The 27,501-nt window shown below is 45.5% G+C and overlaps 1 protein-coding gene across 2 annotated transcripts in view; it reads left to right on the top strand.

Annotated features, from left to right (window-relative positions):
• The window catches only part of LOC147701894 (histo-blood group ABO system transferase-like), a 790,021-nt gene that overhangs the window by 69,234 nt on the left and 693,286 nt on the right, over positions 1 to 27,501 (top strand). For both annotated transcript variants that reach the window (XM_086930523.1, XM_086930522.1), the window contains exon 2: positions 24,586 to 24,634. The gene's annotated coding sequence lies outside the window, so the exon portion shown is untranslated. The remainder of the gene's footprint in view (positions 1 to 24,585; positions 24,635 to 27,501) is intronic.

Below are 27,501 nucleotides of genomic sequence, written 5' to 3'. Positions count from 1 at the left end.
AATCAAGGTTACCTTTTCTTGTTTGAACCAGCCTGTGACAAGAACTGGCACTTGGAAAGTTTTCTATTGGTCAGAGCGAACCATTATCCATTTCCAGGCATATGTAATTGCAACATAAAGCTCATTTGATAAAATTGGAACCAATCGCTAGTACGTAGGTGTACTGAACAGATAGTGGGAGTAGGCCTACTGGTTTTTATAAATGCTTTTCTTTAGAAACTAGGGGGGAGAGATCTGGAAAGTGTCAGGATCCCACCAGGATGCTCCTTTGACTCATCTCAAAGGGAGAGGGAGAAGCATGCTTCATCCAGTGGCAAAATGACTCCTCTCTTTTGAATGAGGTATCCTGAGGAAAGGACCTGAGAGAATGGGCATTTCATGTAAGTGACTTGGATGTGAAAGACCTGGGATAACAAGGTCACATCTGTATGCCGTCCTTTGTTGAGGTATATGGAATTTATGCATGTTAGTTACTTCAGTGCTAACCTTACATTGGATAGTTGATCATTATTAATCAAACCACTGTCATCTAATTAAGAAACGGGAGACTAGATAGCATATGATCTGAATTTAAGGGTTTTGAATCAAATTGGCCAATATGTCTTTATTTTTATGTTCCATTGTGTTCTGTTTATTAATGAGTGTTAACAACGTTGGCTGTGATGTGCTTAAGACTTTATCAGAGCAATTTGGGGTCATAATAACTGCACTTGTATATGAGTAGGGGCTTTAATTGACCCCCTTGTTCCCGTCCTAGTTCTCGTTTACCAAGGAGGAGATGCTCCGCAGATTACACAGAGGACTACTGAACAATAAGAATTGGTATCTGTCAGACAGACATCTTCCCAGAGATTATGGCACATCACATGCAGTCTGATTTGGAGGAAGCCATGTCTCCCTGTCCTGTAATGAATAGAGAATCCTGCCCTTGAAGAGGAGAGGAGCTTGACCAGAGTAGGCAAGAACATGTGTCCCTGGTGCTGTCCGTCCATCTAACAGAGACCCCTTTGAGCATGACTACTGTGCTTCTGCCTCAGAGCCTTTCACAGTCACTGAAGCATAGGATCTGAAGCGCTGCTAAAGAGTTCCCAAGAAGTTTACCCTATTGAGACCTACTCTCACTGTCCACTAGATATGTCCAAGTGTGCCTTAGCTGTCTCTACCATCGCAGCTCATGACATTTGACCCAAGAGTGTCTCACTGATATGTTGCTCTAATGAAAAAGAGAAATCAAGCCCTTTGCTCTGGCTGGGTGTTGCCAAAAAGACTTTGTAGTGGCTAGCCCATCAGCACCTCCTCACAAGGTGGGCTAGGCTGCTATAAGTGAAGCTTCTATCTTCAGGCACAAGACTACTGTGTGCTTGAGTGACAGTGCAGCTGGTCAAGGCACTGACCAGAAATGCATATGAATGGATTATGTCACCCCTCTTTGAACTTTAAAGTAGTCAGCAGTGGCTCAACTGTTGTCATTCAGATGGGAGACAATAAGTGGACTGCATCGTTGTCTCAGCCCCATGAGGCCTGACATGCTGTACTGCAGATTCACTAAGTAATAGACGTGGAGAAGGCACTGTCAATGGCTGTGAAACCCAGCCTGCAGCCAATGGCAAGTACCCAGAAGAGGGCAGCCATGGAAGGAAGCTGCCTGAGGACTCTGCCATGCAGCCTGGTGCTGCTCCCAGGACCGGGACATTAAGCTGACACACCTGTGGCCAGCAAGTCTTCACCCCAGGAGGGAGGATCAGGACTGATGTGGAGTGAGCTCATTTGGGAGTGCGTCACTTGTCCTATGCCCCACTAGGGTACCCTGACGCTAAGGTAAGTGGAGGGGCATCCTCATTAAAAAGCAGTGTCCTGCATTAGACACTCAGAGTACATGAACGTCTGTAATATGTATTATTGCGCTATATAGTATATTAAAAGACTTCCTTTTTATAAAGTTGAGCACTGGGCTCGAAATTCTGATTATTGTGCTGTTGGGTGTCAGTTGAATACTGAACTTGTTGTACAGTGCACCAACATTTCTAAGAAGCATGTGACTGCTCAAGTCAAAGGCTGATGGCGTTGTACATGGCACAATTTACAGAGCCATGGTATGAAGGTTCCAGTGACAAACGCTCCTAGCTCCTACGGCTGTAGAGTACAAGACCTGATTATCTTGTGGCAGCACCGTCTATCAAGCCCTGAATAGCTGATAAGAGGGCCTTCTATGGATTGAAAAGCTGGTTGGATAGCATAGTCTCTTGGTGGCTGAACGACTCACTTCCCTGGCATGAAAACCCAGACTAGCAGCTCACTCTGCCAGGGCATAAGCAGCTGACAGAAAGTAGTTTTCCGGCGAGAAGGCAAGAGAGGCAGTATTCCATAGGAATCTGATGAGAAAACGATTAATAGTTTAAAAAAAAGCTGAAGTGTAATTGGGAGCATGGACAAATCCAAACTGATTATTGGTAGAATCATCATCTTAATCAAAGATAATCCCCCCCACCTGGGCAGGTATGGAGGAGACCAACCCTCAGCCAAAGTTGTGATTTTTTTTAAATGACTTCCATTAGATTTATTTTAATGGTTTCTTTGACATTATTTGAATATAGAATACCAATACATTTACTGTGTTTAGAAGCTGGTGTCTTTAAGCATGTCAGGAAGACAATATTGATTCAAGAGTAAGGCCTCCGATTTTCCTATATTGAGTTTGTAGCCAGAAACTGCAGTATATTCATTTAATAATGTAACAAAACTCAGTAAGTTATAAGCCATTTGTTCTAAGATAAAAGAAATAAAAGAAGAGATAATGGGCAACCCGCTCTGATCCCTTTATGAAGGTGAAAATAATACGACTGATTGCCACTGACCCAAATGGAGGAAGAAGGCTCAAAGTATAATAAACTAATATTTTGGAGGATTAGGGGACTTAAACCACGTCATTTCAAAGCTGCTAACATGAATTTCTAATGAACCTGATCAAGCTCTTTTTCGGCATCAAAAGTTATTGCTGCTAAGGGGGAATTAAACTTGGAAGCCAAATGTATGATAGTGAGGAAAGTTCTGGAATTATTTAAAATATATTGTTCATTCACAAACCCCGACTGATGTAAACCCCTAAAACGGGAATAACTAGATCAATGTGCAAGGCCGATATTTTAGCTAGGATCTTAAAATCAGTGTTATTTAGGGAGATTAGTCTATAATTACTACATTGTGATAAACCCTTATCTTTTTGGGGGGCGCAGACAAAACAGAGCCTGAGAACTTTGCATCTGACCTACAGATAAAAAGTGGGTAATTGTAGGAGAGTAGGGTCTGCAATCCTATGATCACCCAGATTTTTTGCTTTTGTTTCACTGGTTTACGACTTTCTCTGGCTGTGGGCCTGCCAATCAGACCCACAGCCTGGCTGTTCTCTTTCTAAATTACTTCATGTACCCTAGGTGCATCTACCAATTGGTACTGGGCCACCTTATCAGACCCTGTAACTCAGGGCATAGGTGTACCCAGGGCTACCAGGGGCTGCAGCATGTATTATGCCACCCCTGGCTGGCCTCCTAAATTTGACACAACTGGCTGCATGACAGCTGGGGCAAAGTCGTGTAATCACCCTTTGCTGTAGGTGTAGTATACCTATACCTAACCCTAAAATGGACACACAGATTCCTATCAGTCACTCCTATGGCAGGCCTTGACAATCCTGAAGGCAGAGTGCTTGGAATCGTGTGAGATGGTGCTCTGGCATGAGCTGAGCCTGTCTGCAGCTTGCGGAATCAAGTCCTAATAGCTGTTCCATGATATCGCATACCATATACTCTTAAGTGCATTATAATCCTCGCGGTTAAATGCTATCTTTGGTATTGCTTTATCAAAACATGTCGAGTAAGGTGTCATACGAATTGGAATACTAACCCCTCGCCAATCCTGGCGACGGGGTTAGCATTCCACCCTTCTAGAGGGACACGACATGTATGTAACTGTGAACCCCGGTTAAAGTTAACTAAAGCCTCAGCTCCACAAAATGGATGCTGCCACCACAGACACGAGTCTGACCCCCTGCAGCTGGGAGTCCTTCCAGCGAGGGGAGCCTGGACAAAGGGTTTCCTGTCAGGGGCGGTGCTAGCACCGTCCCAGACATGGTTTTGTGTATCCTGGGTAGGCAGGGCTTTACAGGAAGGTGACTGCTGAGTGGCACCCCGGTGCTCACTACGCATAGGCCGGTCTGAACCAGTTCCAGGGGCACACCAGCCCCTGGCCTGGGGAAGTCCAGCATGGCTGAGGGGTGTAACCACCCCCCACCTAGTCCCACCCATAGGCAGGACCTAGTCACCGGGTCAGCCCCCTTTTTTAGTATAAAGATGGGAGCGGGCCCCCTGTTAAAATTAGATCATCTTTGGAATCAAGATACCACTTTCTTCGAAAGGACTTCACGATTTCTTCTTCAAGATTCTCCCTTGTGGCTAAGGAGTAGTCACCCTGCATCCGCAGGCACCATCCTAAAGAACACTGCGGCCCGCTGCAAGTCCTTCATCACGAATCCGACGACCCAGCACGACGAGACCCGGCTTCCCTGGCACCTCTGACCTCTACTCACCTCTACAGCAAAGCTGAGAACCGTGAGTGCGACGAGACCTCAAGGGACCGACGATCGCCAAGACTGCACGACATCTTTATTGCAAGCCCACCGAGTCTTCCACTGGTGAGTGCTTTGGGGTCCGAGAAGCCCCAACCCTGCGCAGCTCCAGCACCCAAGATCAGCCTCCCTGCATCTCCACGATCGGCGTGGGGCCCTTCTGCTGTTTGCTGTGCACCGCGTTGTTTGGCTACTAGCCGGCTGGCTTGTGGCCTTCTGAACGACGCCCGACGACAACTCTTCTGCTGGTCTGGTTGCTCCAGGCTGGCCCTTGCTTCCTTCTTCAAGAGAGGCACCCCGGACCCTCCTGGTCCACTCCAGACGCCATTTTAGGTCCACCGCGTGGGCTTGAATTTGCCAAGGCTTTGTTGCCCAATCCTGGGTCCAGCGACGCCGACAGCTTCCATCTTCGTGGGACAGCTCGATCCTCCATCCTGGTCGCCGACAACGCCTCCTGGTCCGTGAGATCTTCGAGTCAAGCGTCACCCACTCACCTAGTCGAGGTGGCTACCATCCGGTGCCCTCCTGGTGCCCATTGACTACTGGCTAGTAGTCTCGAACTTGGTCCCCTCTGCTTTCAGGTGTCATCTTCAAGATCCAGGCTTGGATCCGACTGAACTTTCTTCACTGGTCACCGGCCAGCATCTTTTCTTCCGGCTCCTGGTCCGTCTACGAGGATTCCCGACGTCTTTTCAGACCTATGCAGCTGCAGCCCCTGGGCTAGGTAACTTCGGCATTTCGGTGCCCCAGCATAGCCTCACTATCCAAGGGTCAGAATCTACTTTCGTTTTCTCCCTACCAGGTCGGGTTCGCCCGAGAACACTAACTTTCTAATTCCTAGCTACCATAGACTTTTGTCCCGCATCTCGCGTGAGAGTGCACACACTGCACCCGAGTCCCCTAGGCCTCCTAGACGTAATCTAACGATTCCCTAGTCAAGTCCTAGCGATTCCAAAAGCTATTAGTACTGTACTCACCTGCTAGGAATTTCGCATTCCACTTTCAGAGTATATGGTTTTCCGTGCCCCTCGGGCATTTGTATATACTGTGCTAACTTAAGTATTTTTGTAAGAGTTTTGGTTTGTGCTTAGTACCCTGTCCTCATAAAGAGTACAGGGCTGTTGTGATCTTTAATAAATAACTGTTTATTTTCATAACACTTGTGTGGTGTCCTTTCACTGGGTATTCAAGGGGTATATGTGTGGTAAACAGCTGGCTTAACACGCCCTCTCGAGTCTTTAGCCTTAGACTGCTCGTATCCATGCTACTAGGATAGCTGGTCTATAAGGTTGACTTACAACCAATCATCAATAAGGGTTGCTGGACTGATACATAGTGTTCACTAGAATAGTGAGCACTGCATATCAGGCCACCTTCTCACATTGGTGAGCAGCGGTTGGGATTTGAGCTTGCTGTTGTTTTACCACACGTATCCTAAGAATATCTTGTTGAAAGATCACATAAGTACTGTTAGGTACACATAACTAAAGCTTAGAATACTCTGAGTTCTACTGAACCAGCTGTTGTAGCTCCTCAAGGCTTAGCACACCTTGGCTGCAACTCTTAGCAAGGGATCAGTAGGTAAACACATAGTGTAGGTAGGTGCATCACTTACACCACACTAGAAACAGTATGTCGGACAAAGGAGGAAACACTGAGGTTCCCCTTGTGTCAGTTGACCCTCCACAGGTCATCTCTTCAAGATATACTGCGCTTAGCTTCCATGAGTTACGACAAGTGTGTACCTCTAGGAAGATTAAGCAGGGGTCTAACCCCACAACTGCCTTTCTGATTGGTCTCTTAGAGACTCATGATGCAAGGAGGGCTGGTAACCCAGACCCTTCTAATTCAGATGGCAACATGCCCTCCTTACAGGGTCCCTTTGATGCCCAGGACCATCCTCTTCAGGAAGCAGATGATGCTGATGATGAGGATGATGATTTGGTATCAGGGGATGAGGCAGAAAAGGAACAGGTAGAAGTCAACAGACTAACCAGGTCCAACTTAAGCAGACATGAGATGGGCACTAGGGGACCCTTGGGGCCACTCTCAGGTCAGCTTAACATTGGGAATGGACGAGATAGATCTCTATCAAGAGGCTCTATCAGATCCCTTCATACCAATGGCTCTCAACGTTCCTCTCAAAGGGGAATGACATCTCCCCAGAGGAGAATGTATGAAGCTAAGGAAAAGGCAGCCAACCTGAGGATTGAAAGGGAAGAACTTGCCCTGGCCAAAGAGAGGCTTGCCTTTGCTAGAGAGCAACAATTGAGTGGGACAGTCCCCACTGGTGGCAGCATTGTACCTAGCAATAGGGAAAGGAGTTTTGATACAAAACACCTTGGTAAGATAGTGCCCCCCTTTAAACAAGGGGATGACATCCACAAATGGATTACTGCTTTGGAGAGGGCCTGCACTGTGCAAGGTGTTCCCCCAAGTCAGTGGGCAGCTATCTTGTGGCTCTCCTTTGAGGGTAAAGGAAGAGACAAGCTCCTCACCACAAGGGTGGAGGATGCTAATGATTACCAAGTCTTGAAAAATGCACTGGTTGATGGGTTTGGCCTAACCACTGAGCAGTACAGGGTGCTGTTCAGGGATACCCAGAAAACTCAGTCTCAAGATTGGGCTGACTTTGTAGATTGTGCCACTAAGGCTTTTGAGGGCTGGTTGCTGGGCAGTAAGGTTACTGATTATAAAGGATTGTACAATTTGATGATGAGAGAGCAAATTTTAAACAATTGTCAGAACCAGTTGTTGCATCAGCATCTTGTTGACTCAGATCTGACCTCTCCCCAAGAATTGGGAAAGAAGGCAGACAGATGGGTTAGAACAAGAGTTAAACAGAACCAGGGCCAGAATCAAGGTGGTCAGAAGAAAGCAGACCAGAAGGGTAAAGATTCTAAGGGGGAACAAAATGACCAGAAGTCTTCGACAGGTCCCCAACAACCCAAAGAGGGTGGGGGTCAGGCTCCCCAAAAGAAGAAAGAAGGCCAATCTAAAAGGTGGTGCCAATACTGCAAAAGTAAAACTCACTGGTTTAGTGAGTGCACCAAGAAAGGAGGAGGGCAGACTCCTGCCACTGCAGCCCCTAAGGCACCTGTGCCCCCTAGTACAGCCAGCAGTGGTAGTGCACCTCCCAAGGGTTTAGTAGGGTTAACCCTGGGTTCTGAGGGGTGTGACAACTTAGTTGGTACACTCACTCAGGCTGTCCTTGTTTGTACAGGGGATGTGGATATGTCCCCTGACATAAGTCCCAATACTTTGGGCAAATACAGACAGACACCTTTTATTAATGGAAAAATGGCTCAGGCCTATAGGGACACTTGTGCCAGTGTCACAATGGTGACACCTAGCTTTGTGGACCCTGGACAGATCATGCCAGGTACAGAATTCCTGGTGACCAATGCAAGCAATGTCACTACCAATCATAGTATGGCAATTGTAGCTTTCTCCTGGGGAGGGGTAACTGGCCAAAAGAAGGTTGTAGTTAGTTCAGACCTCCCAGTGGATTGTTTGTTGGGCAATGATTTGGAGTCATCACAATGGTCAGAAGTGGAGCAGAGGACTCATCTGGAAATGTTAGGTTTGCCAGCACATGTGTTTGCTGTGACTAGGTCACAGGCCAGAAGATGCCCCACTGAACAGGTGCTGGATCCTGGAACAATGGACCAGACACCTTCCAAGAAAAAGAGCAGTAGGGTTAAGGCTGTGCCTTCCCCCTTGCCCCAGGTTGTGGATCAAGTCTCAGAGGAGGCTGACCTGCAGGAATTGAGGGAAACTGAGCCTAGAGAGTTTGAACTTGATCAAGTTGAATTCTTGGGTTCAGGGGGACCCTCAAGGGAAGACCTGGGGAAGGACCAGTTAGGCTGCCCTTCTCTTGAACCCCTCAGACAGCAGGCTGCTGCTGAGGCTGCTGGGAACGCCACAGGTACCCACAAGGTATACTGGGAAGATGGACTCCTGTACACTGAGTCAAGAGACCCCAAGCCTGGCATGACCAGGAGGCTGGTTGTACCCTTGTCTCAGAGAGGTTTCCTACTTACCTTGGCCCATGAGATTCCCTTAGCAGGACACTTAGGCCAGACAAAGACTTGGGACAGGCTTGTCTCACACTTTCACTGGCCTCACATGAATGAGGATACCAAGGAGTTTTGTCGCTCCTGTGTCACTTGCCAAGCCAGTGGTAAGTCAGGTGGCACAACAAAGGCCCCCCTTATACCAATGCCTGTGGTGGGGGTGCCCTTTGAAAGAGTGGGGATTGACATTGTTGGTCCAATGGAACCCCAGACAGCATCAGGGCACAAGTTTATACTGGTGGTAGTGGATCATGCCACCAGGTATCCTGAAGCTATTCCACTTAGGACCACCACAGCCCCTGTGGTGGCAAGGGCCCTAGTTGGAGTGTTCTCCAGAGTGGGCTTCCCTAAGGAGGTTGTCTCTGACAGAGGTGCAAACTTCATGTCAAGCTATTTAACTGCTATGTGGAAGGAGTGTGGTGTCAATTACAAATTCACTACACCCTATCACCCACAATGCAATGGGCTTGTTGAAAGGTTCAACAGGACCCTAAAAGGGATGATTCATGGACTACCTGAAACACTCAGGCGTAGATGGGATGTCCTGATGCCCTGCCTTCTGTTTGCTTACAGAGAGGTCCCACAAAAGGGGGTTGGCTACAGCCCTTTTGAACTTTTGTATGGGCATCCTGTGAGAGGCCCCTTGTGTTTGGTGAAGGAAGGATGGGAGAGACCTCTCAAAAAGCCTGCAACCAACATAATGGACTATGTACTTGGTCTCCGCTCCAGGATGGCTGAGTATATGGAGAAGGCATCAGAAAACCTTAAGGCCAGTCAAGAACTTCAAAAAGCTTGGCATGACCAAAAGGCTGTCCTGACTGTTTATCAGCCTGGACAGAAGGTGTGGGTGTTGGAGCCAGTGGCCCCAGCAGCACTCAAAGACAAATGGTCTGGGCCCCACACAATTCTTGAGCAAAAGGGAGAGGTCACCTACCTGGTGGACCTTGGAACTCCCAGGAGTCCCCACAGGGTACTCCATGTCAACAGGCTCAAAGCATATGTCGACAGGAAGGACATGAGCTTGCTCATGGCCATAGATGAGGGACAGGAGGAAGAGAGTGACCCTCTCCCAGACCTGCTCACTCAGAATCCTGATGATGGGTCAGTAGATGGTGTTGTCTTTTGTGGCAGCCTCTCTGAACATCAGCAGAAAGACTGTAAACAGGTTCTTCAGTCTTTCAGACATATGTTCTCTCTGACACCCAGTCAGACCAATTGGTGTACCCATGAGGTTGACACTGGTGACAGCCTGCCAGTCAAGAGTAAAATCTACAGGCAGCCTGATCATGTTAGAGACTGCATAAAAACTGAAGTGCAGAAAATGTTGGAATTGGGAGTCATTGAACCCTCAGATAGCCCTTGGGCTAGTCCAGTAGTTCTAGTGCCAAAGCCTCACACCCAAGATGGTAAGAGAGAGATGAGGTTTTGCGTAGACTACAGGGGTCTCAATGCAGTCACTAAGACTGATGCCCATCCAATACCAAGGGCAGATGAACTTATAGATAGATTGGCTTCTGCCAACTACTTAAGTACATTTGACTTAACAGCTGGGTATTGGCAGATCAGGCTAGCTGAGGATGCCAAACCCAAAACAGCATTTTCAACCCCTGGTGGGCATTATCAATTTGTGGTAATGCCCTTTGGTCTGAAAAATGCACCTGCCACCTTCCAAAGGTTGGTGAATCAAGTCCTTACTGGGCTGGATGACTACTGTGCAGCATATCTAGATGATATTGCTGTCTTTAGCTCCACCTGGGAGGATCACCTGGTCCACCTGAGGAAAGTGTTAGAGGCTCTGCAAGCAGCAGGCCTCACTATCAAGGCCACCAAGTGCCAGATAGGGCAGACACAGGTTGTATACCTGGGCCACCTTGTAGGTGGAGGCCAGGTTCAGCCACTGGAGAGCAAAATACAGTCAATCAGGGACTGGGCTCCTCCAACCACCCAGACTCAGGTTCGAGCTTTCTTGGGCCTGACTGGATACTACAGAAAATTTGTCAGGAACTATGGTTCCATTGTGACACCATTAAATGAACTGACAAGTAAGAAAATGCCAAAAAAGGTTCAGTGGACAGCAGGCTGTCAAAAAGCATTCGATGACCTAAAGCAGGCCATGTGCACAGCACCTATCCTTAAGAGTCCAGACTACTCCAAACCATTCATTGTCCAAACAGATGCTTCTGAGTTGGGTGTGGGAGCTGTTCTTTCTCAACTGAATTTTGATGGTCAGGATCAGCCCATTGCTTTTATAAGCAGAAGGCTGACCCCCAGAGAGAAGAATTGGTCAGCTATTGAGAGGGAGGCCTTTGCTGTGGTTTGGGCCCTGAAGAAGCTGAGGCCATACTTGTTTGGCACTCACTTCAAGATTCAGACCGACCATAAGCCCCTCTTGTGGCTAAATCAGATGAAGGGTGAAAACCCCAAACTGCTTAGGTGGTCCATTTCCCTACAGGGGATGGACTTTACAGTGGAACATAGACCTGGTACTGATCATGGCAATGCCGATGGGCTCTCCAGATATTTCCACTTAGAACAAGAAGACTCACCTGGTCAAGGTTAGCTTATTGTCCCAAAGTTTGGGGGGGGGTCATGTAGGAGAGTAGGGTCTGCAATCCTATGATCACCCAGATTTTTTGCTTTTGTTTCACTGGTTTACGACTTTCTCTGGCTGTGGGCCTGCCAATCAGACCCACAGCCTGGCTGTTCTCTTTCTAAATTACTTCATGTACCCTAGGTGCATCTACCAATTGGTACTGGGCCACCTTATCAGACCCTGTAACTCAGGGCATAGGTGTACCCAGGGCTACCAGGGGCTGCAGCATGTATTATGCCACCCCTGGCTGGCCTCCTAAATTTGACACAACTGGCTGCATGACAGCTGGGGCAAAGTCGTGTAATCACCCTTTGCTGTAGGTGTAGTATACCTATACCTAACCCTAAAATGGACACACAGATTCCTATCAGTCACTCCTATGGCAGGCCTTGACAATCCTGAAGGCAGAGTGCTTGGAATCGTGTGAGATGGTGCTCTGGCATGAGCTGAGCCTGTCTGCAGCTTGCGGAATCAAGTCCTAATAGCTGTTCCATGATATCGCATACCATATACTCTTAAGTGCATTATAATCCTCGCGGTTAAATGCTATCTTTGGTATTGCTTTATCAAAACATGTCGAGTAAGGTGTCATACGAATTGGAATACTAACCCCTCGCCAATCCTGGCGACGGGGTTAGCATTCCACCCTTCTAGAGGGACACGACATGTATGTAACTGTGAACCCCGGTTAAAGTTAACTAAAGCCTCAGCTCCACAAAATGGATGCTGCCACCACAGACACGAGTCTGACCCCCTGCAGCTGGGAGTCCTTCCAGCGAGGGGAGCCTGGACAAAGGGTTTCCTGTCAGGGGCGGTGCTAGCACCGTCCCAGACATGGTTTTGTGTATCCTGGGTAGGCAGGGCTTTACAGGAAGGTGACTGCTGAGTGGCACCCCGGTGCTCACTACGCATAGGCCGGTCTGAACCAGTTCCAGGGGCACACCAGCCCCTGGCCTGGGGAAGTCCAGCATGGCTGAGGGGTGTAACCACCCCCCACCTAGTCCCACCCATAGGCAGGACCTAGTCACCGGGTCAGCCCCCTTTTTTAGTATAAAGATGGGAGCGGGCCCCCTGTTAAAATTAGATCATCTTTGGAATCAAGATACCACTTTCTTCGAAAGGACTTCACGATTTCTTCTTCAAGATTCTCCCTTGTGGCTAAGGAGTAGTCACCCTGCATCCGCAGGCACCATCCTAAAGAACACTGCGGCCCGCTGCAAGTCCTTCATCACGAATCCGACGACCCAGCACGACGAGACCCGGCTTCCCTGGCACCTCTGACCTCTACTCACCTCTACAGCAAAGCTGAGAACCGTGAGTGCGACGAGACCTCAAGGGACCGACGATCGCCAAGACTGCACGACATCTTTATTGCAAGCCCACCGAGTCTTCCACTGGTGAGTGCTTTGGGGTCCGAGAAGCCCCAACCCTGCGCAGCTCCAGCACCCAAGATCAGCCTCCCTGCATCTCCACGATCGGCGTGGGGCCCTTCTGCTGTTTGCTGTGCACCGCGTTGTTTGGCTACTAGCCGGCTGGCTTGTGGCCTTCTGAACGACGCCCGACGACAACTCTTCTGCTGGTCTGGTTGCTCCAGGCTGGCCCTTGCTTCCTTCTTCAAGAGAGGCACCCCGGACCCTCCTGGTCCACTCCAGACGCCATTTTAGGTCCACCGCGTGGGCTTGAATTTGCCAAGGCTTTGTTGCCCAATCCTGGGTCCAGCGACGCCGACAGCTTCCATCTTCGTGGGACAGCTCGATCCTCCATCCTGGTCGCCGACAACGCCTCCTGGTCCGTGAGATCTTCGAGTCAAGCGTCACCCACTCACCTAGTCGAGGTGGCTACCATCCGGTGCCCTCCTGGTGCCCATTGACTACTGGCTAGTAGTCTCGAACTTGGTCCCCTCTGCTTTCAGGTGTCATCTTCAAGATCCAGGCTTGGATCCGACTGAACTTTCTTCACTGGTCACCGGCCAGCATCTTTTCTTCCGGCTCCTGGTCCGTCTACGAGGATTCCCGACGTCTTTTCAGACCTATGCAGCTGCAGCCCCTGGGCTAGGTAACTTCGGCATTTCGGTGCCCCAGCATAGCCTCACTATCCAAGGGTCAGAATCTACTTTCGTTTTCTCCCTACCAGGTCGGGTTCGCCCGAGAACACTAACTTTCTAATTCCTAGCTACCATAGACTTTTGTCCCGCATCTCGCGTGAGAGTGCACACACTGCACCCGAGTCCCCTAGGCCTCCTAGACGTAATCTAACGATTCCCTAGTCAAGTCCTAGCGATTCCAAAAGCTATTAGTACTGTACTCACCTGCTAGGAATTTCGCATTCCACTTTCAGAGTATATGGTTTTCCGTGCCCCTCGGGCATTTGTATATACTGTGCTAACTTAAGTATTTTTGTAAGAGTTTTGGTTTGTGCTTAGTACCCTGTCCTCATAAAGAGTACAGGGCTGTTGTGATCTTTAATAAATAACTGTTTATTTTCATAACACTTGTGTGGTGTCCTTTCACTGGGTATTCAAGGGGTATATGTGTGGTAAACAGCTGGCTTAACACGCCCTCTCGAGTCTTTAGCCTTAGACTGCTCGTATCCATGCTACTAGGATAGCTGGTCTATAAGGTTGACTTACAACCAATCATCAATAAGGGTTGCTGGACTGATACATAGTGTTCACTAGAATAGTGAGCACTGCATATCAGGCCACCTTCTCACAGTAATAAAGAGTAATAGCTCTGGAATTAAAAGATGTTTAAAATGTAAGTAGAATTGCACAGTAAAACTATAAGGTCTGGGAGTTTTATCTTTTGGAAGTTGAGTGATAGCTGTTAATATCTTTTGCTCAGAAATTGCAGTATCTAGGTAGGACAATTCTACCATATGGTCGAGCAATTTAGGAAATGAGAGAAAATAAGCATCTAATGGTTCATTACTAGGAGAGGACTCTGGGGTATATATTTTGGTCTGATATACTGTAAACCACTCTAGTATTTTGGAATCACTGATATGTCTGACCCCATTATTGTCTGTTATGACTACTATCTTACAATTCTGCTTCTTATTTTAAGGTAATTAGCCAAGAATGTACCTACTTTATGGCATTATCAGAAAACAAGGAGATATAGAGGGAAAATGCTAAGGCTCACCCTCCATGGTTTATACAAGTCATGAACACCTCTGAACCAGAGATCAAGAGCCTAGCTATGTTACTATAGTCATATTCACAACACTCATTGGGGTTGGAATAATGTGTTTAGTAGAATAAAAATAAAAATTGTTCTTTTTCTTAGTGTCCCCTCATTCACCAGGGTTGCCCCACGGTGACATGCTTCATCATTGGGGCCATCCCAGTCCCCTACGGGCTGGGGCGTGCTTTGACTTGCGAACTATGTAGGAGCACTTAAATTAGACTATGTGTGGTGCGAGAACTGTGATGCGGTGGAGTGGGATATGTGTAAGTGATTAAAAACACCTGCCTAGTAAGCTATACATGATTTATTCTTGCTCCTAGGTGGTAGAACTAAAAACGGGATATAATAAATAGGGTGCCTAAAGGACAATGAGTTTAGGTGTACCTATTAGCTCCTATCTGTCAACATGTTTCGAGCGTCCCCCAAGCTCTTCCTCAGGACTACACAGGGACCAGCCCTGTGTTCGCCACTCCTAATAATGCCCAAATGAGCTACTAATGAAAAAATTTGAAAATAAATCAAATTAATGCTGCAAGGGATTAAAGCATGCATCCAGTACCTACGTAAGAAATTAATCACGTGGTATATGTTGCATTGCCTAACTTTGCCCCATGGACTCGGAGGGTTTGTATCCCATCAATTTGATTACAGGATACTAGTGGCAGATTCACCTACTCTCACGCCTCTGTATGTCCGGAGGTGTGAGAGTAGGTGAATCGGCCACTAGTATCCTGTAATCAAATTGATGGGATACAAACCCTCCGAGTCCATGGGGCAAAGTTAGCCCCTGCTACATATACCACATGATTAATTTCTTACGTAGGTACTGCATGCATGCTTTATTCCCTTGCAGCATTAATTTGATTTATTTTCTAATGTTTTCATTATTAGCTCATTTGGGCATTATTAGGAGTGGCAACCACAGGGCTGGTCCCTGTGTAGTCCTGAGGAAGAGCTTGGGGGACGCTCGAAACATGTTGACAAATAGGAACTAATAGGTACACCTAAACTCATTGTTCTTTAGGCACCCTATTTATTCTACCCCGTTTTTAGTTCTACCACCTAGGAGCAAGAATAAATCATTCATAGCTTATTAGGTAGGTATTTTTAATCACTTTCACATATCCCACTCCACCGCATCACAGTTCTCGCACCACACATAGTCTAATTTAAGTGCTCCTACGTAGTTTGCAGGTCGAAGCACGCCCCAGCCTGTAGAGGACTGGGATGGCTCCAATGATGAAGCATGTCACCGTGGGGCAACCCTGGTGAGTGAGGGGCACTAAGAAAAAGATCAATTTTTCGTTTTCTTCTACTAAACACATTATTCCAACCCCAATGAGTGTTGTGAATATGACTATAGTAACATAGCTAGGCTCTTGATCTCTGGTTCAGAGGTTTTCATGACCTACTTTATGGTAGCCATTGAACATTTTAGCATTAAATTTAAGTAGGCTACCACAAGCATTTTTACCAGGATTGTTTATTATATTGCGTTTTAACATTTATAAGTTTAGATAAGGTGTCTGTTTTAATGGAAGAGAAGTACTTGTGTTCTAAAGATTTAATTTGTTTTAGGAGCTCTGAAGATTCTTTGAATGGTCTCTTTTTTTTTTTGCAACATAACCTATTATGAAACCCCTAGCGGTAGCTTTAAGTGCTTCCCAAATAAAATTCATCTTTGTTTCTGAGGAGAGATTATTTGAAGAATTTTTTTTTGTTATGAATATGTAAATTGTTCATTACATTACATTGTATTTCAAGCAATAGGGTATTGTTAAATCATCACCTATGAGAGGGAGGCATTTGAGTAGGGGAGTTCAAATCCAGTATAACAGGAGCGTGCTCTGACCAGAGAATAGAGCCTATCTCAGTATGTGCCATAAATCGGAAAACAGTATTAGTAAGAAATATATAATCTAGTAAACTGTGGATGGGGAGAAAAAAAGTAAACTCTAACTCATTGAGATGGGAAGTTATCCAAACGTCAACTAACCTTCTAGATGAGATGGCTTTCTGAAAGGTTTGTGCATTTTGTTGGGAATTAACTGGTCTGGGAGCGACAATCAAGAAAGGGATCGATTAACTGATTGCTATCACCACCTACTATAAGATTTTCTGACGTACATTAAGATAGTGGAGTAGAAAAGTGATTCCAAAATAACATATCTACTCCACTGGGGCCATAGACATTGCACAGAGAAAACGAGGTATCCTTAATTTTAACATTTAGTAAAAATATTGTCTTTAACTTCACTCAGCAATTGAATACATTAAGATTTGTGGATCAGTGTCATAACACCATTTCTGCTGTTAGCAGTAGGAGAGTTAAGGCACTCCCAACCCATTGTCTACATAAGTAAACAATATCTTGTTCATTAAGATGTGTTTCTTGTAATGAAGCAATATGGCAATATCATTTTGGTAAATGAGAACACCCTTTGCTTCTAAACCCGGATTACTAAGACCTTTAACATTCCATGAAACAATATGTAAACTACTCATTAGAAGAATATATAAGAACCATCAAACAAAAAGTATTAATAAACCTAGAAACTAGACACTGCATAATGAAGATGAAGGTGTTAGATAATATTTGGTGGAATAATAAAGAATAAGGCTGCATAAAGTAAAGGAAGCCATTTGAAAAAATATAGAAACCAAGTTGAAGAAAAAGAGAAGAGTTAAGAAAATGAAAGGAAGAAATTGGGGCGTAAGAAGACTCCTCTATAGTTGATAAAGAGAAAAGATGATGAAAAGCAACAAGACTTTAGTCATAAGAAATAGGCTCTAAAAAGGAAATATTAATGATGGAGGGCAGCAAGGAAAACAGAAGCCTTTCTGGGTGAGAACCACTGATAAAAAGAGAATATGATGAGAGCAAGTAAAAAAGGAACAATAAAAATGAGAAAAACACAACAAAGATCTAAAGAAAAAGATGAGACCATTCCAAAATACTACAAACGGTAACTTGCCAGGCACAAAAGGGAACAAAAATTGGTAGACGAAACATTTACCCTAGAACAAAAAGACACGAGAGAACACAACTTTCTGATCCGTTTGACAGGATAAGGGTGGGAACCTGTAGGTAAAAAGAAACATTCAAAGAAACAATTTTAAAATTTACTGATATCCATATTTTCTACCTTATGAATGTGTATGAATTTCTTAAGTTCTGCTGGGTCTTCAAATATGCTGTCTGTCCTTGTAAGTAGCCCTAAAGAAACGAGGATGAATACGGCTGTAGTGAGAATTCATAGAGCAAAGCGTGTGTCTATGATCCAAAATTCCTGTCATCGCTTAGCAGTGGCCCTGGAAACATCTTGACTAAAGAACATTTTTTGGTCCGACCTGACCATTTACTTACATTTTTTAGCAGCTACAAGAAGCGTCATTAAATCAGAATATTTAAGAAAAAATGTAATAACCCCTCTTGGTCTGAATATTGAGTTCGGCTGAGTTTTGTAGGCCAGCTATTTTTGGAATGTGAAGCTTCTAGAAGTTAGAATTGTCAGGCCCTTCAGAACCTTGGTATCCCATAAATGTGCTAATTATTTTGCTGATTTCAATTTTCTAACTCTTCTGTTAACTTTTTAGGTTGAGCTTAGCAGCGCGCATGCGCTGCCTGCAAGACCTGTTGTATTTAGTTAAGGACTTAGCTCCAGCCTGCTGCTTACCATTGGTTTCACCCAGTGTCACTCTTCTTTGCTGCCTGCTAACTGGTTTAGGCAACAACACATCACTTATGTTTTTTTACACAACAGCACCTGCCAAGTACAGTTTTGTTACGTGTTTTTTGCATATGTGTTCGTTCTGGGAACACTTTTTTTATTGCTTTGCATTTCGCTTCCATGTGAGGCCATAGGATCCCTCTACTGAACCTAGCTTGTCCAGCTCCTGTTTACGATGCACCACTAGTTCGGCTGGAACCCCTTTGATTTCTGTCTGTGGCTGTGTCCAATATCTGAGCTTTGCAGTTCCACATAATGTTGCCAGGTACTTACTTTAAAATAGCTCCTCCTACCTAGAAGCCACTCTACGTAAAGGTTCTACTGTTCATTGGTCTTGCCTTGCACATCCGAGCTCTGCTGCCAGCACTACAATGTAAGGTTAAAAAAAATGTTGCCATGGTGCTGCATGGACTGCAGATTAGCAGGGGCCTGGCACCCCAGGGCTGACCTTTGGATGTGTCTGCCAGTGTAAGAATACATTTGCAGGTAGGCTGCCTGATGAGCTGCCATTCGTGCCTTTTGCAGGCTCGCAGACCCACGCCCATGACAACACAATTGTTCTTCCCCCCCTTCCCATCTGCTACAGAGTTGACATCCATTCTTTTCTTTTTTGTCAGCCAAACTGCACTGGCCGTGATTAAGGTGTCTGGGTTTGAAAGCGCACATTTTATTTCCCCACCGCCATTTTGCCAGGCATTCCCAGCCCTTCTCTGTACACTTAACGTGTCAGCTGTCAGGGGCAGCAAACTCACGTTGGTAATTCATGGATGAGTTTCACGTAAGCTAATTGGCGGACGCATTCCCCACATCCACGTACACATGGAGTGCTGGGTGATAATGCTGTCTGTGGAGGCATTAGTGTGGCCCCTGGACAATAAGAGCAAGTGCTAGCTATGATCCTAGGCAGGGAAGAGTTGAGCTAACCCTCAGCACGAAGCCGCTTGTGAACACTTCTCTTGGCGTAGAGATGGCTGGAAATTCTACAGCCTGCAGCCTAATGGTAACTCTTGCTTAGTTACTTATTGCTATATTTGGGTGCTAAATTTCCACTAAAAACGTGAAACATTGCCCATACACAGTTAATGTGAGTAGAAATGACATAATAATATGCTGCATTGTTCTGCGCTATACCACATAATTTACTCAACGCTACCACATAATTTGGTCTCTCATCGTATAATTCCAGTGGTTCTGCCTGCAAGTCACACAGCATCGCCCAGTCTCTTCTTTTGCATTGTGTAGCATAGTGGGTGTAGTTCCTTCCAAGCAAAAGTGTACTGTGGCAGTCTGCACTATGGCAGAGTAAAAACAATGTGCAAAGCATTAACTGACTTAATTTAATAATAAATAATCACTTCTGTTTTATATGGTGTTTCCGTTTTACAGGGTGCTACACACTGCAACTCTTGCTATCTCCGATATCTGAAAATTGCCTAATTTAATCATACACAATACATCAACCCCGAAAGGATGAAATGCTGAGTTGACCTTGCCCTCATTTGGACTTGTGAGCAGCAGATTGCAGCAGCGAATGTTTAACTCATTGAGCCATCTTACCGGCTTACATTTCCGTGGACCTAATTGTCTTTTGCAGCCCTTTTAGAGAATAGTACCAAATATAAAATTGTAGCTGAACTAGTGCACCTTTTTAATATAAATAAATATGCTTGCAATTTCCCTGTTATTACATAAAAACAATGTCAAACGAAATGTATTCTTAGAGATGGTGGTAACTTTATGAAACCACTTTCTGGTAAGCCAGTAGATAGCTCAGGGAGACAATCACTCACTGCTGGTCACTGCTCTGAATTCTGGTGGGAGCAACTCACCGTTTCATCCTTCTGAGATTATTAAATGGAGTAAAGCCTAGTTGTGTAACAATGTATGTTTAGTTCGTTGCACATTACGCACTGCAAGACCTAAGTGTGCTGGTGGTGCACAGTAGCTGACTTGTGTTAGGTGGGTTTGTGCTATGTGTGCGTGCATGTATGTGTGTCCCCGTGAGCGTGCCATCAACTTTTTCTCCTACACATTCCAGACTGGCGCCCCTATCCACGGTGCATTAGCCGAGACCTTTTGAATTTACTAAAATATGTAAACAAAATATTCACTTATGAGCTTCCAGCCTCTCTTTATCCATTGGTTTGTTGTTGTATCATTCACATTTGTTTGTGTGTGATTCCCAAAGCATGGTGCAGTGGGCCAGCCTACTTCAGCCTTTGACCATTTTCACTGTGAGTGAAGGTATTCTGGTCTTACAGAAGGAGCGCATCCACACACAATGTAGTTCCTTTCAGTGCCAGGCGGTTTACTATTGCAATGTGTGTTTTTTTCTTTAAACAAAACAGTGCGCTTTAAGTCAGTAATAGTTTTTATATGATTAACTTTACGAGGTCCCTGCAGCTCCCACAATAATAAAGTTTTCCAGAAACTATGAAAAAACGAAATCTGCATTAATAATTACTTTGTTTGCACTCGCCCAGCGGAAAACCTTCTACACCTCAGCGCCTCGGGAGGAGTTCTATCTAGCGGCCATCTTGTCTCGTCACCGCCACCACCGAACACTCTTTTCAACCTTGAGCAGCCATCAGGGTCCATCTACTTCTCTCACTGGAAATCATTTAGGGCCCTCAGAATCCGTCAAAGCGGCAACCACTGACCCAGAACCAGACCATTCAGCCGCGAGCACTCAATATGATAGCTTCCCTGGCTTGAAAAGCCTGACAAAGAGAGCAGTCTTTACGGCATGGCAGGTCACAGGACGTGCGTCCCTGGCTTGAAAGGCCAGACAGGTAGTGCAGTCTGTTGGCCCATGAACAACAGACTATCCTGGCTTGAAATGCATGGGGGTCGGCGGGTACTGCAGCCTCTCAAGCTGCAGGCACTCAACGGGATGCACTTCCCTCGATGGATAGGCCTAACAATCAGTGCAGTCTGTCAGCTCATGAACAGCCTTTGCAATGGCTTTCCCTGGCGTGAAAGGCAGGCAGGCAGGCACTTGACTGTCCTGAAAGGCCAGGCAGGCAGTGCATTCTTTTCGGGGTGTGAGCAGCTGAGCTGACAGGTTGCACATCCCTGACTTGAAATGCAATATCAGACAGCTTGCACAGTCATACACGTTCTAAGCACTCCACTGGAAGCTCTTCTCCTGCTTGCTCCCCTGTCCTGCTTTTGGGGCATGAGTACCCATCAAAATGAAAATCACTTATGCCAACCAGAAGTACCTGTCAGAGCTTCAGCCTCTAGCACAGAACTGGCTCTTTAAACTTTCCGGGCTTCTATAGCTTGAGGACCACGCTTCTCTCACAAGAAACGCTTTATTTTCAGCAAACTATCCCACAGGGGTGGCACAATCTCTCAGGGCTTGAACCCATGGTAGACTGCACTGGCCTGACTGCAAGTCCCTAGTAGGTGTTGCTATCTGACAGAGCTCAAAGAGTCAACCAGATGTGCTTTCCTGTTGACTAATCTACGGCAACTGTGCAATCAGTCATGGTTTAACATCCCACACCCCGTGTGCTTCTGTCACTCAAAATGGTAAAGATGTGATGTAATTTATTGGTGCTATACTTTGTAAACATATTTGTATATACAGAAACATTCGTTAGGTACTCTTCAGTCTGACAGCGTAGAACAGAATATTGTTTAAGCTAAATGCTCGAGGCTAAGAAGTAATGGATGGCTTACCCAAGCCCAGGCTTAAACAGTTTCTGAACAGTATGTGTCAACTCCATGCAATAGTATGACTGGCTATCTATCTCAACCGTACGTTTGGGGCTCAGAAGTAAATATGAAACAAGCATTGGCATAGCCAATAGGTCTCGCCGTTGGTAGGTGTAAGTAGTTTTGTGAATATGAGTGCTAAGTAATATTTAGCAAAGTGTCCTGTTAAAGATTTTTTTTACCAATTGCAGCAGTTTACAGTTGTAGTGTAGTTGAAGGCCTATTAAAGGGAGTTTGTGTTGGCTAGTGCTTAGTATCTATTATAATGCATTTAAAACACCAATAAAAATGTAGTCACTTTTTTGTTATTTAAAAAGCACACATTTGTTTATTATATGCACACTACTAAATACGATGATGTAATTGCTAAATATTTACAATAGGTAGATAAGACTAACTTTAATGATAGTTTGAAAATATATTTGACCCCTAGTGTGGTATGACTGCTAGTGTGTTGGCAATGCAATAGGTCTGGCATTTGCGAGAGTTTGAGCTATTGACATGGTAGGGTACATTGAAGGGGCAGAGAATATACAGAGGGGCGAAGAAGGCAGGGTACCTTGATGGGGTGCAAAGAATACGGATAGGGGGCGGAGAAGGCAGGGTACATGAAGGGGTGCAGAGAATATATAGAGGGGGCAGAGAAGGCAGGGTACATTGATGGGGTGCACAGAATACTCAGATGGAGAGGAGAAAGCAGGGTACATTAAAGGAGTGCAAAGAATGTACAGAGGGGGCAGAGAAGGCAGGGTACATTGAAGGGGTGCAGAGAATATACAGAGGGAGAGGAGAATTCCAAGCATAATCGACGAATTGAGAGAAGATACAGCAGGAAAGGGGAGTGCAGAGAGGTACCAGAGCGTCTCTCTGGAACCTTTTTGTACCTCCCTTTCCTGCTGATTATGCAGGTACTGAGGTAGAAGATTTTGATTAATCCAACAATACATTTTCTTACACACACACACACCGACAGGGCAGACTAGTGCATACAAGCAGGCTTTCGATGTCTACTGTGCACAGACAACCGTCAGCAGACATGAGAGAATTGCACACACACACACATGACATCCGTAGGCAGACACATGGGAGGACTATACACACAGAAAAGACGTTCTAATGCATACAAGCAGGCATTAGAAGCCTACTGTGCACACATACGAAAGGGTTGTACACACACAGGAAGGACATTGTAATACACACAAACAGACATTACTGTGTACAATTCAGCTGGTTCCTGTAGCCAGATAACAGATACGTAATCTATAATGCCACGCGATGCAACTAGAGTTTCAAAGCGCTGTATATCCAAGGTGAAACACAGTGCACTTAGAGTAAAGAGACACCCTGCTCACAGACACACTGACGCCCCTAGCTCCACCTGTGCCTTTAATCAGATCAGACATGGTGAAGAGGGGGTCAGAGCAGCCTACCAGCTCCTACGGGCTATTAATACAGTATTCTGGCTCCTTCCCAGATGGTGGTGTTTGTGTATCTAGCGCCGTGATGCACACACCGGGTCTTAAGTGACGTCTGACCTGGCAGCAGGTCTATGGCGGCCGAAGCAGGCAATGCGCGTCTCATGGTGACGGAGAAAGTCCCATTTCAGAAAGCATTTAGGGCCCTGCATTACAGCCTCGGGCTCTGCTTAAACCGGGGGCAGTCATCCAGTGAATGTGAATAGAGGACGGAGGTAGTAGGGTGGTCGTGGTGGTACCCGGCAGCCAGGCGTGCACATTGTTGCTGTTGATGAAGGCAGCAAAAGTGACTGGAAGCTCACGAGAAACACTGTGGAGTGCTAGGGAAAGCACCCAAGCCAAGTCTGTGGCAGGGCACTGAGTAAGGGCCAGGGAGGTGGGGGGTAGATAGAGGGGAAGGGGGGCTGGTGAATGAGAGAGGGGCTCAAAGTTTGTAGATGCCAGGCAAAAAGCTCGTAGTGGGCGCTGCTTAAACAAGTGCGCGGGCATCGCACTGAAAGATTAAAAAAAAAGGAATGCAGCATCCCCCGAGTGGCACGCGCACGAGACCGAGCACCAGGCCGTATGTTTTGAATTATCGAGCCTGTGTCTGGGCACGATAATTGAAAACATATGGCGCACATGCGTGTGCGGCGTATTGCTTGCGGTTACCCGCGTGTGGTGAACTTTTCGAAAGCCCCTTACAATAAGTCTCGCAGTCTAGCGCATGCGCGCTGCTAGGCGAGGCCTAAAAAGTAGGAAGAGAATTATGAGAAAATATTTTCAGTTTGTTTTGATTTTGTAATACTTTTTACCGCATGAAAAGCATACATTTTTAACAATAGGGCACAGCTAGGCTGCACAATGTGTATGAGTGACAAGATGTGACAATTGAGGTAATCAAAGAAGAGAATCCACCCATAGCCCTAGAATACCAAAATATTTCTTTAAATGTGGATTAATGACTTGCCTTTTTGTAGACCTCGATATATTCCACTATCCAAATTCAATTCTAATCCTTTTTGGAGACGTTTGGCATGTGAGGTAAACGGCAGTGGTGTTTTGTTTCAAATACCCCTGTGATCCTATTGCCCTTCACTCTCTTTTAGATGACTGACCCATTGCTTGGCTATAATTACATACATCGTGTACTTGTATTGGACAATGTCTAACTTCCTCTTACTTTAACTCTATTGCAGTTGCAGAGCAAGGATTTCAAACAAGGGTTTTGAGCCATTCATGAAGGAGGTAAGTTAATTTTAGGCCTTAATGTTACATGACCGCCTCAGTGGCACCCACTTGGTTTCCAACTTCCCTCCAACTGTAGTCAGCTGGCAGTCTTCAAGCAGCACGCAGACTCCAACATTCCATGCATCCTCGCGTTCCCACAGCACCACTCTGAACATTCTACAACATGTTTTCTCAGTTCACGTTTACACAGGCACATCATGTCATTAGACGTGCTTGATAGGCCTATTAATCCATAAAAATACAAGATGTTTGCAAAAAAGCCTCAGAACCTACTGGACCATGGTTTGCACATTTGAATATATGAAGAACAGGCTGGTTTATTTCAAAATTGTCAAATATGTGTTACTATCTGCTGGTTTCTACAGTACGCAAATATTATGCTATTGTGTCAGCAGAAATGTTTTACATGTCATGGAAGGTTCATGAAATTACTTGCGTACATCTGTTTTTTGCTTGCCCACGTGTAAAAACGTATTGTGAGATGCCAGCAGGAGATTGGTCCGAGCAAATGTCTCTTTGCAAGATATGTTCGGCACAAACCTGTCTCCCGCAAGTGAATATTATGTGAAATTGCATAATGCGCAATTTATAAATTTAATGCAATTCACATGTTTTAAATGTTTTTTATTTTTATTTTGGCCATGTAATCAAAGTGTCTCCTAGGCCTAGCCACTAGCCTTCTCGGCGGCCCTCTAGGGAGCTCCAAGGCGTAGCACACAACTGCCACAAACCATGTTATGATGAAATGAGGAACTCATTAGGATACATAAGTACCATGCATCTGAAGTAGCACTGTTGTGACGGAGACTGCATTGATTCTGCTTGTTGACTCACCTGAGAAAGTGAGAGGCTTGAGCTGACATATTTTGACCCAGGCTGTGACTCTGTGTGAGAGCGAACTGCTGATTTTGAGCTGGGACTGGCTCCATGGATGCTAGGCTCAGCTGCTGTCCCTTGACGGACACTGCTGAGTGGCCAATGATGTTGGCTGTGCACCCGATTGTTGCGCCTGCTCCATTGTGCCCCCGAGGTGGAGTGACTTTGCCAGCTGTGGGATCCAGGGCCGATGACCACCATGGCTGGCTGGAAACTGGTGACAATGGTGGGGTGCAGGCGCGCAACACCCATAGGGCTCAAAGGGCTTCAGCCCTCACAGTCGTGTATGTCCACCCCGGCTGAGACACCTTGCCGGGCACACACACAGACAGTTTTTGAGCTGCTGCAGGCTGGCTGGTGTGCACCCAATTACTTCACAAGTCTTTAAAATACCATTTACTTGCTAATGAGTCTTTGTAGTTTTTTCACCCCTTCTAAGAGCCCCTGCATATCCGCTTCACCTATTGCTGGAACAATTACCCCCATTAAATTTTTATTAGCCCGCCACCTCCAGAAATGTGGCTCTAGTTGCGCCTCTTGTGGGGTGTGTGGAGAGAGCTTAGGGGCTGCACTAGAGCTGCTGTATGTGGAGCGGGACTCCCCTGCTGCATGTACAAAGCAACTGCTCCCTGTCAAAGGGATGTGGGGCCCGATTCACAGAACTAACTCAAGACAAAACCCTAAACTTACCTCTTTTGGTATTCACAGAAGTTAGGATTTTGTCTTAAGTTTGTCTTAAGACAAACTTAAAACAGACTTAAGACCGACTTAAGACAGGCTTAAGACAGACTTAAGACAGACTTAAGACAGGCTTAAGTTAGGGTTTTGTCTTAAATCTGTGTTAAGTTTGCTTTAAGTCTGTCTTAAGTCTGTCTTAAGACAAACTTAAGACAAATTCCTAACTTCTGTGAATACCAAAAGTAGTAAGTTTAGGATTTTGTCTTAAGTTAGTTATGTGAATCCGCCCGTGATAACTAACTCCAGCAGAGAGAGCGCTCCCTCAGGTGAAAGGCATATAGGAGCGGTGATCTGTAATATGGTAACAGAGGTGACCCTTGGAACATCAATAATTTTCGAACAGCCATTATTTGTGCTTTTGCACTGCAGCCTGCAGTCTACATCTACCAAGCACCTAGAGGGTTGATATACTGATGCAGTTCTTCAAGACAAGTAAATGATAAATGAAGGGAAAATCATTCAGAGAATCTACCCCTACAGTTACAGAAACCTCTAGTTACAGAAACCTCTATTTGATTGTAGTGTAGTTCCTATATCCCGGATAGGCTCTGTGCATTGGAATAATATACAGTATAGATTTCACATAGGACTGAGGTCAGTATGTCTCTATGAAGTACATTAAACTTAAATTACTTGTGTGTGCCAACTAACTCCGAGGTCACTAGAAACCTCTTGAATGAACAAGAAGGGATTAGTCTCTGACAACTGCATAAACATGACAACTTTGTTTCCCTTTGAATCGGAACAATCTCAGAATTGTGGAAACAATAGATTACAGTTTCACTCACTCAATCGTGCATGCTTCGTTTCTACAGTGTTGCACAGAAATAGTGAGATGGGCGTTTAATTAAAAAGGGTTTATTGAACAGTCATATTTCTTGTGCAAGAGATATGACCTGCTTCAATCGTAAGACAGAATACGAAGTATAATACGTACAGCGTTAGCAGTAAAATAAAATAATACTGTAATAGCCAGGCTTGTAGCTGTGACATATATTCATAAAAATACATGCATAAGTAACAGGCTAATATACTCATCTGATGCTTCTAAAATAATCCTACCCCAGTGTACCTTACCTAAGTGTAGTACGAGGGAAGAAGTAGGTGCTGTTTTAGCTATACTCTAGTTTTAGCTAAAGTTTAGTTTTGCCAACAGTTGCCAAAAGTTTCTCTATGTTCTAGCCTGCTCCATACCTTAGAATGAGAGAGGTTGGTATCTCTTTCCGCGACTCGATCTCTAACCCCACAAG

Source organism: Lissotriton vulgaris, chromosome 7 (assembly GCF_964263255.1).
Source record: "Lissotriton vulgaris chromosome 7, aLisVul1.2, whole genome shotgun sequence".
Classification (NCBI taxonomy): domain Eukaryota; kingdom Metazoa; phylum Chordata; class Amphibia; order Caudata; family Salamandridae; genus Lissotriton; species Lissotriton vulgaris.
The sequence above is the reverse complement of the archived record's forward strand: the minus strand, read 5'-3'. Positions and strand labels throughout refer to the sequence as shown.